The following is a 13,604-nucleotide window of genomic DNA, read 5'->3' as shown; positions in this document are numbered from 1 at the left end:
CTGAGGATACTATTGCTGATGTTCATTCATTCTCTAGGCTGGCAGACAAGAAATCTATGTGCCTTGAGAAAATTTCCCATAAAGAATTTGCCCCCTTGTGTGTTTTTAAGCATTTACTTCCTGAAATTTTAAAGACTCACGTGTAACACACAGCCAGTTTATGTTAAATATCAAAGGTTTGCTGATGTCTGCACAGCCCTAGGGATAGGAAACCACTTTGATTTTATCTTGTAGCTGTGACATGAGCGCTTCAAATGAACAGAGAAGGAAAGTATCATGTGTAGAGAGTTGTTTGGATTCCCAGGGCGAAGGCAGTTGTCTTCTTGGTGGCTCTCAGTAAGAATTCAGAGGCTTCCTGGAGCACCTGGGTGGCTCAGTCTGTTAAACGTCTGCCTTCAGCTCAGGTCATGATCTCCGGGTCCTGGAATCGAGCCCCACATTGGGCTCCCTGCTCAGTGGGGAATCTGCTTCTCCTTCTGTACTCTCCCTCCCTTTCTTTCTCTCTCTCTCTCAAATAAATAAATAAAAGCTAAAAAAAAAAAAAAAGGAAAAGAAAAAAGAAAGAATTCAGAGTGTTTTTTCCACGAACAGTTTCCCGGGGTTGAAAACCCCCTGCAATGCGCAGCATGAAAAAGTCTGAACAGGGAGGTTGGAGAACTGTGCAGGACAGGTCAGTCCCTGAACGGGAACAGTCCCTGGACACCTGCCCGTTGGGGGCACGTGGCCACAGAGAGTAAGGCATGAGTTGGGACAGGTGGCACCAGCAGATCAAGGAAAAGTGGTGACACGGTGACAGAGGCCAAATATGTGGAAAGAGAAGCTCGAAAGAGACAAACAGTGACACGTATCACGCTGTCCAGATGTGCAGCTGCAGGAAAGTGAAACTATAAAAGCAAAGGGAAGAGCGAGACAAGAAAGTGTAGAACAAGGAAAGACAGCTTATCCTCCCAAACTGCAGGACCCTGGCGACAGCCTAACTGGATTTTGAGTAAATACAGTGGATTCTTTTTTTTTTTCCTCTCTTTTTTAAAAATTTTTTATTGTTATGTTAATCACCATATATTACATCATTAGTTTTTGGTGTACTCTTCCATGATTCATTGTTTGCGTATAACACCCAGTGCTCCATGCAGAATGTGCCCTCCTCAATACCCATCACCAGGCTAACCCATCCCCCTACCCCCTCCCCTCTAGAACCCTCAGTTTGTTTTTCAGAGTCCACCATCTCTCATGGTTCGTCTCCCCCTCTGACATACTCCCCTTTTCTTCCTCTCCTGTTATCTTCTTCTTTTTCTTTTTTCTTAAAATATGTTGCGTTATTTGTTTCAGAAGTACAGATCTGTGATTCAACAGTCTTGCACAATTCACAGCGCTCACCGTAGCACATACCCTCCCCAATGTCTATCATCCAGCCACCCCATCCCTCCCACCCCCCACCACTCCAGTAACACTCAGTTTGTTTCCTGAGATTAAGAATTCCTCATATCAGTGAGGTCATGTGATACATGTCTTTCTCTGATTGACTTATTTCACTCAGCATAACACCCTCCAGTTCCATCCACGTAATACAGTGGATTCTGAATTCTCTGGGGACACGCACACAAATTCAAGAGAAAAGGAGAGGAGAAGACCGTTTTTCAAGAGCAAGAATGACATGTTGATTGTAGTCATCAATGGCTAGACAGTATTTACAAGCTCTCTTCGTGAAGCAAGCTAAATTCATTCTTGCCTGATGTGTTTATAATTATATTTAAATATCGTGTAAAGTAAGTTAATGGTTATATTTAGTATAATTGTCCCTTTTAAACAAATCTCATTTGTTTTAAAGTTCAAATAAACTACTTTATAAAAAATGTATGTCTAGCATGCCTTGTTTCCTTATTAGTACCCTGGACGTGGTTGTTCTCAATTTTGCCTATAGTGTGACTGAATGTTATAATGTTAGGGTTTGCATGCACCAAGCAGCATGAACTATTGGCATTTCTTAAACTTCTAAGATGTATTTTGAGGTAGAGCTGCTCAATATTACTAAAATCTCTGTGGAAAAAAAAATACTATCTGGTACATTGAGCTCATGGTATAAATTGGCTAGGGAGGACCCTTGTTTGGATTACTTGTAGGTTTCCTTTTAATGATTCATCATATCATTTGCATATTGCACAAAACTCCCTGTAAAATGTATTAGATTTACTATAAAGTTTGTTTTCAAGAGAACATTTTTTGTGACATTACACATGTGCTAATTATGGGAAACATTTTTCTCAGTACCTAGAAATGTATGGAGCAACTGCTTCAATTTTTCTCTTGTAGACAATGAAATCGTATCATTTATTATGTTTCTCCCTTTGCTTGGCTTCTAGAGAACTTTAAGAGGCAAAACCATGGTTCATCTAGATCAAATTCACCAAATCATATTGCATGTTTTTCATATACTAACTTCATCTCTGGTTTCATTTTTTCCTATCCTCATTTTTTCTTTCTTCTAGTTTCCTCCAATCAAAAAAAAAAAAAAAGAATTGTTGGCATCTCTAATTCTTCTTTGAAAGTAAGGTAGGCAATAGAAGGAATCGACAGATATCTAGATATGTTTATTAAAGATGGGGCCTTGCATCCTACCTGCATGTTTCCTGGTATAAGGGAACGGGAGGGTTAGCAGTTCAAAAGGGGTCATATCTATAAGCATTTTGGTTCTTTTCACTGATGATGATATTTTTGTTGTTATTAGCTTATTATCTTGCTTCAATTTTTGGAGCAAATTTTGTTGCTTTCTGGTTGCAAGGAGATTGTGTTTCTTTCTAAAGTGAAATTTAGGTGTGTTTTGATTAGAGGGCTCCTTGGTTTCATAAGCATTTGCTTGTGGAAGAGTTATGAAAAAAAATTAACGCTTCTCTGCCCCCCTCCTCGCAATATATTTAAATGCTACCAGTGTGAAGTAATCTATCTTTGATTGATCAAACTTCAGCATTTAAATTTACTTAAGGAGATGTGAATTTCACTTATGTCTTAAATGAAGAAAAGGCAAAGATTCCTGGCCTTATAGAACAGATTTTATTGTAATAAAATCTACTGGGTCGTTTTCCACAGCAAATTAAATTAATAATATTGAGTTTAGGTACACATAGTTGAGCAAAAAGAAAGTTTTACTTAACAGTAATAGATTTAATAGTAGAATTACTCTGAGAACCAAACAAAATTAGGTTGTTAAAGTATTTTTTTTAAAGAAAGAAAAACAGAATCTCCATGTGTTCACTTCTGCCCTATAGAATGCTGTCAGGCTACTAAGAAAATATGTACATATGTGTTTCCCATTCTGGCCTAACCCTGAAACTTTATCCTCCTATTTCTAACTATAAGACTTTCTCACTATCAAAATATGCCTGATATTCAAGTCCATATACTTTTCTCCTGAGAAGAGACACCTTCTCTCCAGTTCCTTGAGACTTCCTTTGTTGTCTACCATGGAGGACAGGCAAGATGGAACTGCAAACAAACTCCCATTTGGGACAATATTCCCAATGGCTTCATCGACAGATGTCTACTGTATCTCCCAAATAAGTCTCTCCTCCTTGTTTTTTATTGCCATCTGGGACAGAGGGATTGTTCTGATCTGGACTTTAACAAGCAGGTAGTTGAGAGCTAGATGAGTAAGTTTTTGTTGAAAGGTCTCAGGAAGCAACTTGACACTCGCACCTGATAAGTGTAGGCAGCTCCATTTTTAATATGGAGTCGTAACCACTGATAGAAAAATATCAGAGAAATAAGGATTGACTGAGGGATTCAACAAGCCCAGCATGAATTTAAGTTTCATATTTGAAAATATCCTTAAATACCAAATAAAATGAAGTTCAAAAGTACAGGAAAATCTGGGGGCGTCTACATCCACGAAAAGAGAGGTAATCCTGGTGGAAAGGAGGAAGAGGAACTCTATCTGAACTATGCCACCTTTGACGAGTGTTCACGTGCGACAACTATGAAGAAAAACAACTACAAAACTATTCAAACCTTGGACAAAGCTATTTTTTTTCAAGCACAAAAACTATCAGGAATCTGATAGATGGAATCTCCTCAGAAGATTTTTCCAGGGTGGAAGGTAAGACCAAGAAAAAAGTATGGGTTATGACAAAGCCATCATCTCTTCCTAAAAGCTATGTCCTGCAATAGATACACAGCAGATGTGTCCAGCCCTGCCCTGAGTTTATCCTTCCCCATATAGAAGCAGAGATAGAACAGGACAAATCTAAAACCAGGATGGATGTTAGAACACTTCTTGATCTGATTGAAAATGGGGTTAAGAGAAAATAAGAACAGAGAAGTTACCAGGGGAGGAGTATATACTAGGAAGTTTGGGACGGTACCAGATTTATTTATTTGTTTTCCCTGAGGCCAATCCATCTTCATTAATTCAACAAATTTATCGAAAGAATACTATATGCCAGGCACTGTTGTAGGTACTGGTATACAACAGTAGAAAAATCAGACAAAGTATCTCCTCTGATGCAGTTTATGTTTCAGAAGGGGAGTCAGACAATACACAAATAAATGTTATGAAGAAAAAGAAAGCAGAGAGTTAGAGTGGGTGTAGCAAGAAAATCTCTAATAAAGTAACTTCTGAGCAGAAACTTGAATCAAAAGACGGACCAAGCCTTGGGGCTATGTGGGGGCAAGAATGTTGCAGGCAGAGAGCGCATTACCGCCAGGGTACCATCAGTTCTTCAATAATAACAGAACATAGAAGTTTTGTTGTTTGGGTTTTTTGGTATTTTTTGTTTATTTTTTCCTGTGGGATCATATATGGTCACACAGGTGATAAGAAAACAAACAAAACAAAACAAAAAATCGAGATGCCTTGCAAATACACATATCTATATAAATTGCCAGTCAAAAATACAGCCAATTTGCTTGAAAAATGAAATTTCTTGAAAGACAGTCTTATCCAAGATGCTATTTTATCTCTCTAATCAACCTTTTTAGGTATGGCATTTCCAAATGTATAAAGTGATAATACAATTGACAAAGAAAGAAACAATAGGAAAGAAGAACTCTAGCATTTTGTGATATTCAGGACTGAACATTCCCATTTTCAAAGTCTGAATAAAATTCTAATTCTGAATAACAACATCACATAATCTCAAAAGTAACTTTTAACTAATATCTTCATGAACATCAACTCTTTTATTTGATCTTGGGGACTAGAACCAAGGCACCATTTTATCTCCGTGACAATGAACCTGCAGAGAGCTGAGTCACACTCTATGTGTTACATAGAATAATCTTAAATGCAATGAAGTAAATCCAGAATTTATTTCTACAACTCATCTGGTTCTTCCATTCTTATTTAAGCCTAACCAGTTTAACGGGATTATCTGCAGGGGGCAATGCATATATTATGGTTTGCACAGTGCATGCCTGGGGATAGGAAGAGGAAACCTAGCAACAGATGTCCTTGTGTCACAACTTCTACTGACTTTGTATTGCTGTTTCCAGGAAGCCTGGTGGCCATGTCTCTTTCAGTTCTGAGTTACAGGGGCTTCCACATTTCAACAAATCGGATATCCATCTGTCAGACTGAGTTGAACCAGATTTCCATGATGTGGAAAAAAATGCTCAAGAGAATTGGAGATAAAGCCATCAAATGATGTTCCACCTGTGGCCATAGCCAAGCAAAACCTGCCAATTTCATCCCACGGCGCGTCTAGTGACAGCTCTCATCACTTGGCTTTGCCTGCTTAGTTCTGCCTTCCTAAATTTCACTCCAAGCTTGGTTTTCTTCAAGACCCTATAGGCTCAAACATCAGGTGCATCCAAATGATGAGAAATTCACTGAAAAGAATCTGAGCCTATTTCACATGCATAATTCACATTTGTAATGGTTTCATTCAAGTGGCTTATTGAATTCTTCTTTTAAATATTTTAGGGTTTGTGTGTGTGTATGCCTTGACAAAATGGATTTATCTAACACTACATAAATACTGGGGATAACTATCAAAAATTGCCTCAAATTGACAAAAATCATTCCTAAAAGATATATTGTTAAGTATTAGAGAGAATATAAAATTTAAAGCTTGGGAATTTTGCTCTTTGTCTTTCTAGAGTAAATTTAGAGGTTTCCTATTTTTCCTTCCTGTCCCTGATACTATATTAATAACAACAGAAAGACTAAGAAATTTCAATGTAGTTGTTCTGTAACATGCTGGGAGTTACAAGGAGTCCAAAATGCTAAGGTTGGAAGAGAAAATTAATTCAAATGCAGAACTCCTTTTCTTAATGCAAGGATGTTATTTTATGTATGTATATTATACATATACACACACATATACTTATATACTATATAATCACATACACAGGTACATACATATATGTATATACCTATGTGTATATGTATATAAGTAATATGTAGATGTATACATATTCATGTACATGTGTATATGTGTATATAGGCACACATATATGTGTGTGTTATATGCCAAACCAAACTGACCTCACACACACATTATGTATATATATTTCTAATTTTTTTATTTTATTATGTTATGTTAATCACCATACATTACATCATTAGTTTTTGATGTAGTGTTCCATGATTCATTGTTTGAGTATAATACCCAGTGCTCCATTCAATATGTGCCCTCTTTAATACCCATCACCAGGCTAACCCATCCCCCCCCCCTAGAACCCTCAGTTTGTTTCTCAGCGTCCATAGTCTCTCATGTTTCTTCTCTCCCTCCGATTCCTCCCCCTTCATTTTCCCCTTCTTCCTATCTTCTTCTTTTTTTTTTAACATATAATGTATTATTTGTTTCAGGGGTACAGGTCTGTGATTCAACAGTTTTACACAATTCACAGCGCTCACCATAGCACATACCCTCCCCAATGTCTATCTCCCAGCCACCCCATCCCTCCCACCCCCCACCACTCCAGTATATGTTTTTATATGTGTGTGTGTGTGTGTGTGTGTGTGTGTGTATGTGTGAGGTCAGCTTGTTTTGGCATGTAAAAATTAAACAAACATGTTATCAATATTTAATTCTAATTCTGTCTTTAACACTAAGCTTGCTATTGACATATCCTAACTGTCCATGCCTTTCTTATTTTGTAATCCAGAACTAAAGAAATGGATTGCTATTGCAGGGGACTTTGTAATTTTACATAGGCATAAAGGCGAATAAATATAGATGGGCTATTTTACCGGCTATATTATTACATATGAAGTGCCTGTTGATTATTCCGCTTCTAAGAGGCTGACTCTTAAAACTCCAAAGTTGAAAGAAAATCCAAATGTCATCACTTGTTATCTTTAGGTAAGCCTCATCTCGCTAATATTGACAGATGCCATCTTAAACTCTGCTGGAACAAGGAAGAAAAATAAATAAACACATTCACAGACAGAGATCTTCCTGAACTTAAATGAATTTTAGGCAAGAGGCCAACTTGAGAATTGGACTGGAATTGACAATATGTCCCCAATAATGTTAATAGCTAACATTTATTGAGCTCTTACTATGTGCCAGACAGTGTTCTAAATGCCGCATCATGTCAACTCATTTAATCCAAATACAAATGCCTATCTCCATTTTATAAATGAAGAAACTAGGGAGTAGAGAGGTTATATAACCTGATGAAGTTTGCCCTCCCAGCAAATAGCAGAGCCCGGATTTAGAATTAGGGAGTCTGACTTCTAAGTACTATTCCTACTTCCGGGCTAGATCATCATCTACCATCAGACTTTAAACCTATGTTTTTTTCTGTACTTCCAAGATGGTATATTTTTAGTCACGCAGTTTGGCATCTAAATCTCCACTGGGTCTGAAGATTCTGTGCAGTATCACTGAAGGCAGATATTTTTTGTCAGTTTTTATTTTAACTTTTTAAATTTTCAAGACCTGGACCAGTGACTGGTGCATAATAGATGCACACTACAATATTTGTTTGATAACCAGCTACTCACTATAGTCATGTTTTCTATGCATGAGCTACAGTGTCTGGGTCCTGATCTTGACCTTACAGCTTACTAGACGCACAGCCCTAGACAAGTCACTTGATCTCTCTAAGCATCAGTTTTCTTATCCATAAAATGAAAGGAAATATGATTCTTCTCTAAGATTTCTTTTTTGTTTGTGTGGGTTTTTTTTTTAAGATTTTATTTATTTATTTGAGAGAGAGAGAAAGAACACAAGCAGTGGGGGGGAGAGGGAAGAGGGAGAGAAAAAAGCAGGGTCCCCACTGAGCAGGGAGCCCAATGCGGGACTTGATCCCAGGACCCTGGGATCATGACCTGAGCCAAAGGCAGACGCTTAACCGACTGAGCCACCCAGGCACCCCTCTTCTCTAAGATTTAAATGGGATAATAAGGATTTAGGATTCTAAGGATTAAATGAAATAATACTTCCAACCACTTAGCACAAGGAAAACATTTTGTTAAGTTCCTAACACACTTACCGTATGACCTGATGATCTCATTTTTATGTATTTACCCAAGAGAAATGAAAACATAAGTCAACACAAAAACCTTACCTGAATAAGTGCTTTATTCATAATCATTTAAAACTGGGAATAGCCCAAAAGTGAATCGACAGGCAAATAAAATAGAGAAATTATGGTATAATAGAATAGTTCTTGTCAGTGAAAGGAATAAGCTATTGATAAATGGATTGATATGGATGACACTCAAAACCGTTACACTAAAGCTAAGAATTCAGACAGAAAAGATTACATATGTTGCAATTCCATTCATGTGAAATTCTAGAAAAATAAAAATGGGTAGGCACAGAAATCAGATTACTGGTTGCCGGGGTCTAGGACTAGGGTTTGGGGGACAGAGTTGATTACAAATGGGCACAAAGAATTTTTTGGTGTGATGGAAATATTCTATACCTTAATTTTAGTGGTGGCAACATGACTATATATATTTGTCAAAACTTAGAACTTTATACCCAAACAGGTTGACAAGTACGCTATATAAATTAAACCTGAGGTTAGAAAAGACTATTTAGCAAAGTTCTTAATATATAAGTACACAAAATATATATTCTTAGTTTTCTTTATATTTGGCCTTTCTTTTTAAAAAATAATATGCAAAGACTGGGTCTAACCTGGAGTATAAAACTCCTTCTTAAAAATGAGTAGATATGAAATGGTAATGCTCTCAAAGGCACTTCGTATACTTTCCACAACCACAAATTGACTTCTGACTTGATTTCTTGGGAGTTTAGGGGGCCTCCTCCCAGGAGTCCTTACTGTATTGAATGGTCTCATTGCCTGACTTTTATCTTCAAATGATGAAGATGATTGTTTTCTCAGGCCATATACCACATTGGCATTCTTCAGAAAATCCTTCTTAATAATGTTTCATTAAAATATGTCTTCCTGGGCGCCTGGGTGGCTCAGATGGTTAAGCGTCTGCCTTCGGCTCAGGTCATGATCCCAGGGTCCTGGGATCGAGTCCCGCATCAGGCTCCCTGCTCCTTGGGAGCCTGCTTCTCCCTCTGCTTCTCTCTCTCTCTCTCTCTCCTCCTCTGTCTCTCATGAATAAATAAATAAAATCTTAAAAAAAAAATAAAAAAAAATAAAATAAAATATGTCTTCCTGTATTCCCTAGGAGGGAATGCCAATGAGATTTTATTGATTAATTCTCCCCTGTCTTTCAGATCTCCTGTATCAGTCAGGGTCTGGGGAAACTGCTCAGAGCCAGCATCACTTGAGCCAACAGGATGACAGAGCCATCATCACTGCTAGGTCTGAAGTGAAAGGGAGAAAGGTTAGATCTCAGGGAAGGAACTCAGGGAAGATAGCAAAAGGAGAGAGCAGTCTGACTGGAGGGAGTCTTTGGAAGAATTTCATAGCCAAGCCACAATGACCCAGCAAGAAGGGAACTAGGGAGTACACACCTGACCTCACACTCTTTTTTCCTGATGGCGACTTCTATTGCCAGAGGAAAGAGAACCTGTTGGTGCAATCTACACAGGTAAGTATCCGAGGACACAGAGGGAATAAATATGAGGGGAGAATAGAACTGGAAAGGCAGTGAAGATGCCAGTGCATCGCTCTCCAAATACTGAGAACCAGAAAGTCCTTCTTTTCCAAGGATTCTCTTTGGTAGATTAATTTCCTCCACTCTCATATCGCATGGTTTTGAGATTTCTCATTCTTCTCATTATTTACCTGTCTTTCATCAGATCCCTTTGCCAGTTTAAAAATGCCACTCTCTTACCTTCTTGGACTAGTTCAGGGTCTTTTCACTTTGGTCAAATGGCCTAAGCCAAAGTCCAAGTTTATCTAGAATGTTCTATGGGGCTGGCCACGGATGAAGCAAGCAGATTGGCCCTTGAAAAAAGGCATAGATCTTATAAGGGGGTGAGTAGGACAGAGAAGTAGAAATCTATGATACTGAGAGAAATTAGGGCTTCTGGGGAAGTGGGGAACAGTTTGTCATAGTGGAAAATTTGGGGACTTGGAGTAAACTATCTGGGCTTTGTTCCACCTCCACAAAGATTTACTGTGTGACTTTATACCAGTTATTTTAACCCAGTGGTCCTCAGCTCTCTCATCTATAAAAGGAGAACTGCCTGATGTTCTAAAGGGGGACAGTACGGTGTAGAGATTCAGCATGTGTGTACAAAAGACAGTCTGCCTGGATTTAAATCCTGACTCTGCAACTTACTGGTTCTGTGACCTTGTGCAGGTTACTTAACTTCTCCGAATCTAATTGTTATCATAGCATATCTATCTGCCATATACAAAGAACTTAATAAATGTGAGTCACTAGTATTCCAGGCCTAGAGCCAGTTACAGTCATTCTAATCCCTCCAATCATCACCAGCAACATACCTTAGATTCCAAATGCTCATTTAGTATTTGGTAAATTACCCTTAAGTTTTGGCTATGAACTGTCATCAGCTATAGAGTATTTCTTACAAACAGGATAAAAATCTTCCAATATTCATGTGCTTAGCAGTGGGAATTTCTGATAAAATGATGGTCTTTAATATAAGAAAAATTATTTCTACCTTTCAGGGTTTGAGTGTATTGTGGGTATTCTATGAGATCTCTATTAGCAGTGAAGTATTTCACTTTTATCATGGCATGAAATATTTACAAATGACTTACCATGGGTCTCATCTGTATTTATAATAGAAAAATGTATTTACTACAGTACCTGTTTTTCTGAGATGTTAAAAGGCTGAGAAACATGGATGAAGTCAAGAATATATATTTATAACCTTTATTTTAGGTCTTTGTTTCCCTTCAGAAATGTGGGTCCATAAAAATATCTAAATTACGTTTTAAAATTTTCTATGGTTCATTATATAACCTTTGAATTGCATTTGTATTGTATTACTTATATAATTGACTATTAACTTTGCTAATTATTAAATTACTAAAGTTTTTAGGTTATTATGTAAATTAATTTTAAATGACTTACAAGATTGCTGAACTATTTCCGCTGTCTTCTAAATTGAATTATGAATTAAACTGTATTTCATTGAGTTGGCTACATTTAGTTTGTTTAATTAATTAATTAATTACATCATGATGGAATCAATTCCAACACACTTATCAGGAAGCGTATTTCTAAGTTTCTTCTTTAATAAAGAAAAATGACTCTTTCTTGAATATCTTCTCCTTACATTCCTCTCAAGATATTTAGGGACCAACAAGATCTTTACACATAAACTTCAATGGGATTGTGAGTAAGAGATGCAAAAATTCATCCACTTAGTATTACAATTTGTGGGATTATTATTTAATGGTGCAACTTGAATTCTTGGGAATATTTGTTGTTGTTTGTGTTTTTTTTTTTTTTTTAGTTTGACAATGTTAAATTTAACAATGGGAAAAATCAACAAAACAAAGTAAATGCCATAATTGTCACCCTAATTTATAGAACAATTTTTTCTGTAAAATCTAATTTCAAAAGAAATACTATGTATTTGTCCTGAATAACAGTCTATGGCAACATTATTTAGTGAGCATATCTGGTTATAAATATGGGTGAATTAATAAGTTTGCTTTTTTTGTTCCTCTCTTAGCACTCTAGATGTTGGAGTTTATTTTTTTGAAGTTATGATATTAATTTAAAAGACTTTTAATGTGGTATTTATAAATATCAATATTTATTTTATTTGCATTGGAAATTAAGCTAACTTTGCATGTGTTTTTTAAAATATACATTCAGAGATGTATCGGTAAGTTTCTTTAAATGACCACAGATGATCCACACCTGTTTTGCATTTTCTAAAACAAATTCCAAAAACAAAACAATAAGACAATCTTTAGAAAACATCTTGTCTTCTGGGTACAGAAAAAAAAGATGAAATTTCAAAAGGATTAATAAGTTAGATCATACATAAGTTAGAAAATCACTTTATCTTCAAAGTAAACTTTACTGAAGCTTTTATGGAATTAGGTTACAATTTCATTTACCATAGTATAACAACTTTGTTAATTATGAGAAGGAAATTTTTTTAAGCCAATTTATTTATGAACTGAGAATAAAAATTCCATTTGTTCATTCATTTATTCATTCAACTAGCTTTTTTTTTTTTTTTGAACACCCTCTAAATGGCAGACATTGTGTTAGACACTGAGGTAAGGAGGTGAACGGCCTCATCCTTGAAGTGTCCCCGTCTAGTGGGGGAGACACACAAAAATCATGATAGAACCGTGAACAGGATTTTAGGGTCATCAGGAATGGGCATTTATATCAAGCAAAGGAGTTGAGAACTGAGCTGGATCTTGAAGTATAAACAGGCATATGTAGTTAAAGAAATGAAACCTAGTATACTTGAAAGACTGAGGATAGTTTTCTTTCTTTTCCTTTCTCTTCTTTTTCTACCAAAGTACCTTGTAATGCTCTTTAGCTTGAATAGTGAATTCTCGCAACTGCTGAATGGTGTCCACTCTGATTTTATAAACCCTGCCTCTTAAAGTTTAATGATTTTTAACCTAGTCAGCCAAGATGGCCAAGTGGGATAAAAAGTCTTTATTTGGTTACAGTGTATTACCAACAATTAACATAAAACAGAATTCCTGTGAATCTTACATAGCATTGTTGACTTTTGAGTATATCTGGGTTCAAAATCTCTGGCCTTTTCTTTTAGTGTAAATGTTATAGGAAATAATGCTGAAAGCAGTTAATGCAAAAGTAACACCTTAACATAAATATTGAAACATAGGCCTGATTAACATAAAATCAGCCTGCCAATACATCAAACGTTTCCTCTTTCATCTCATTAAAAATTTAGATATTTGTTCTTTTGGCTCAAAGCTTTCCTCCAACATATAATGATAAGACATTTAAAAATCTGATGCATATTATATTTTTATAGTTAAAAACAAAATAAAATGATCTTAATAAAATATTTTTATTAATAATATCAGAATTAAAAGTTGCAAATATACTGTATTTTTGTTTAGTTGATTCAGCACCTTCAGCATTATAGGAAAATAATAATGTACTAAAATAAATAGGGCACACTATATTCACTCAAAAAAGTCACCCTACTATGAAATAATAAAAGCAGTCCCTGATGTCTAAGAACAGGTCTGACACTCAGAGCAAGTCCTTAGTGTTCTTAGAAGCTGACCCGGTCCTCAAGCTAGGCCAT

The sequence above is a fragment of the Callorhinus ursinus genome, unplaced genomic scaffold (assembly GCF_003265705.2).
Source record: "Callorhinus ursinus isolate GAN/ISIS: 27379988/994484 unplaced genomic scaffold, GSC_fseal_2.0 scaffold1, whole genome shotgun sequence".
Taxonomy (NCBI): domain Eukaryota; kingdom Metazoa; phylum Chordata; class Mammalia; order Carnivora; family Otariidae; genus Callorhinus; species Callorhinus ursinus.
Note: the sequence above shows the minus strand (reverse complement) of the source record.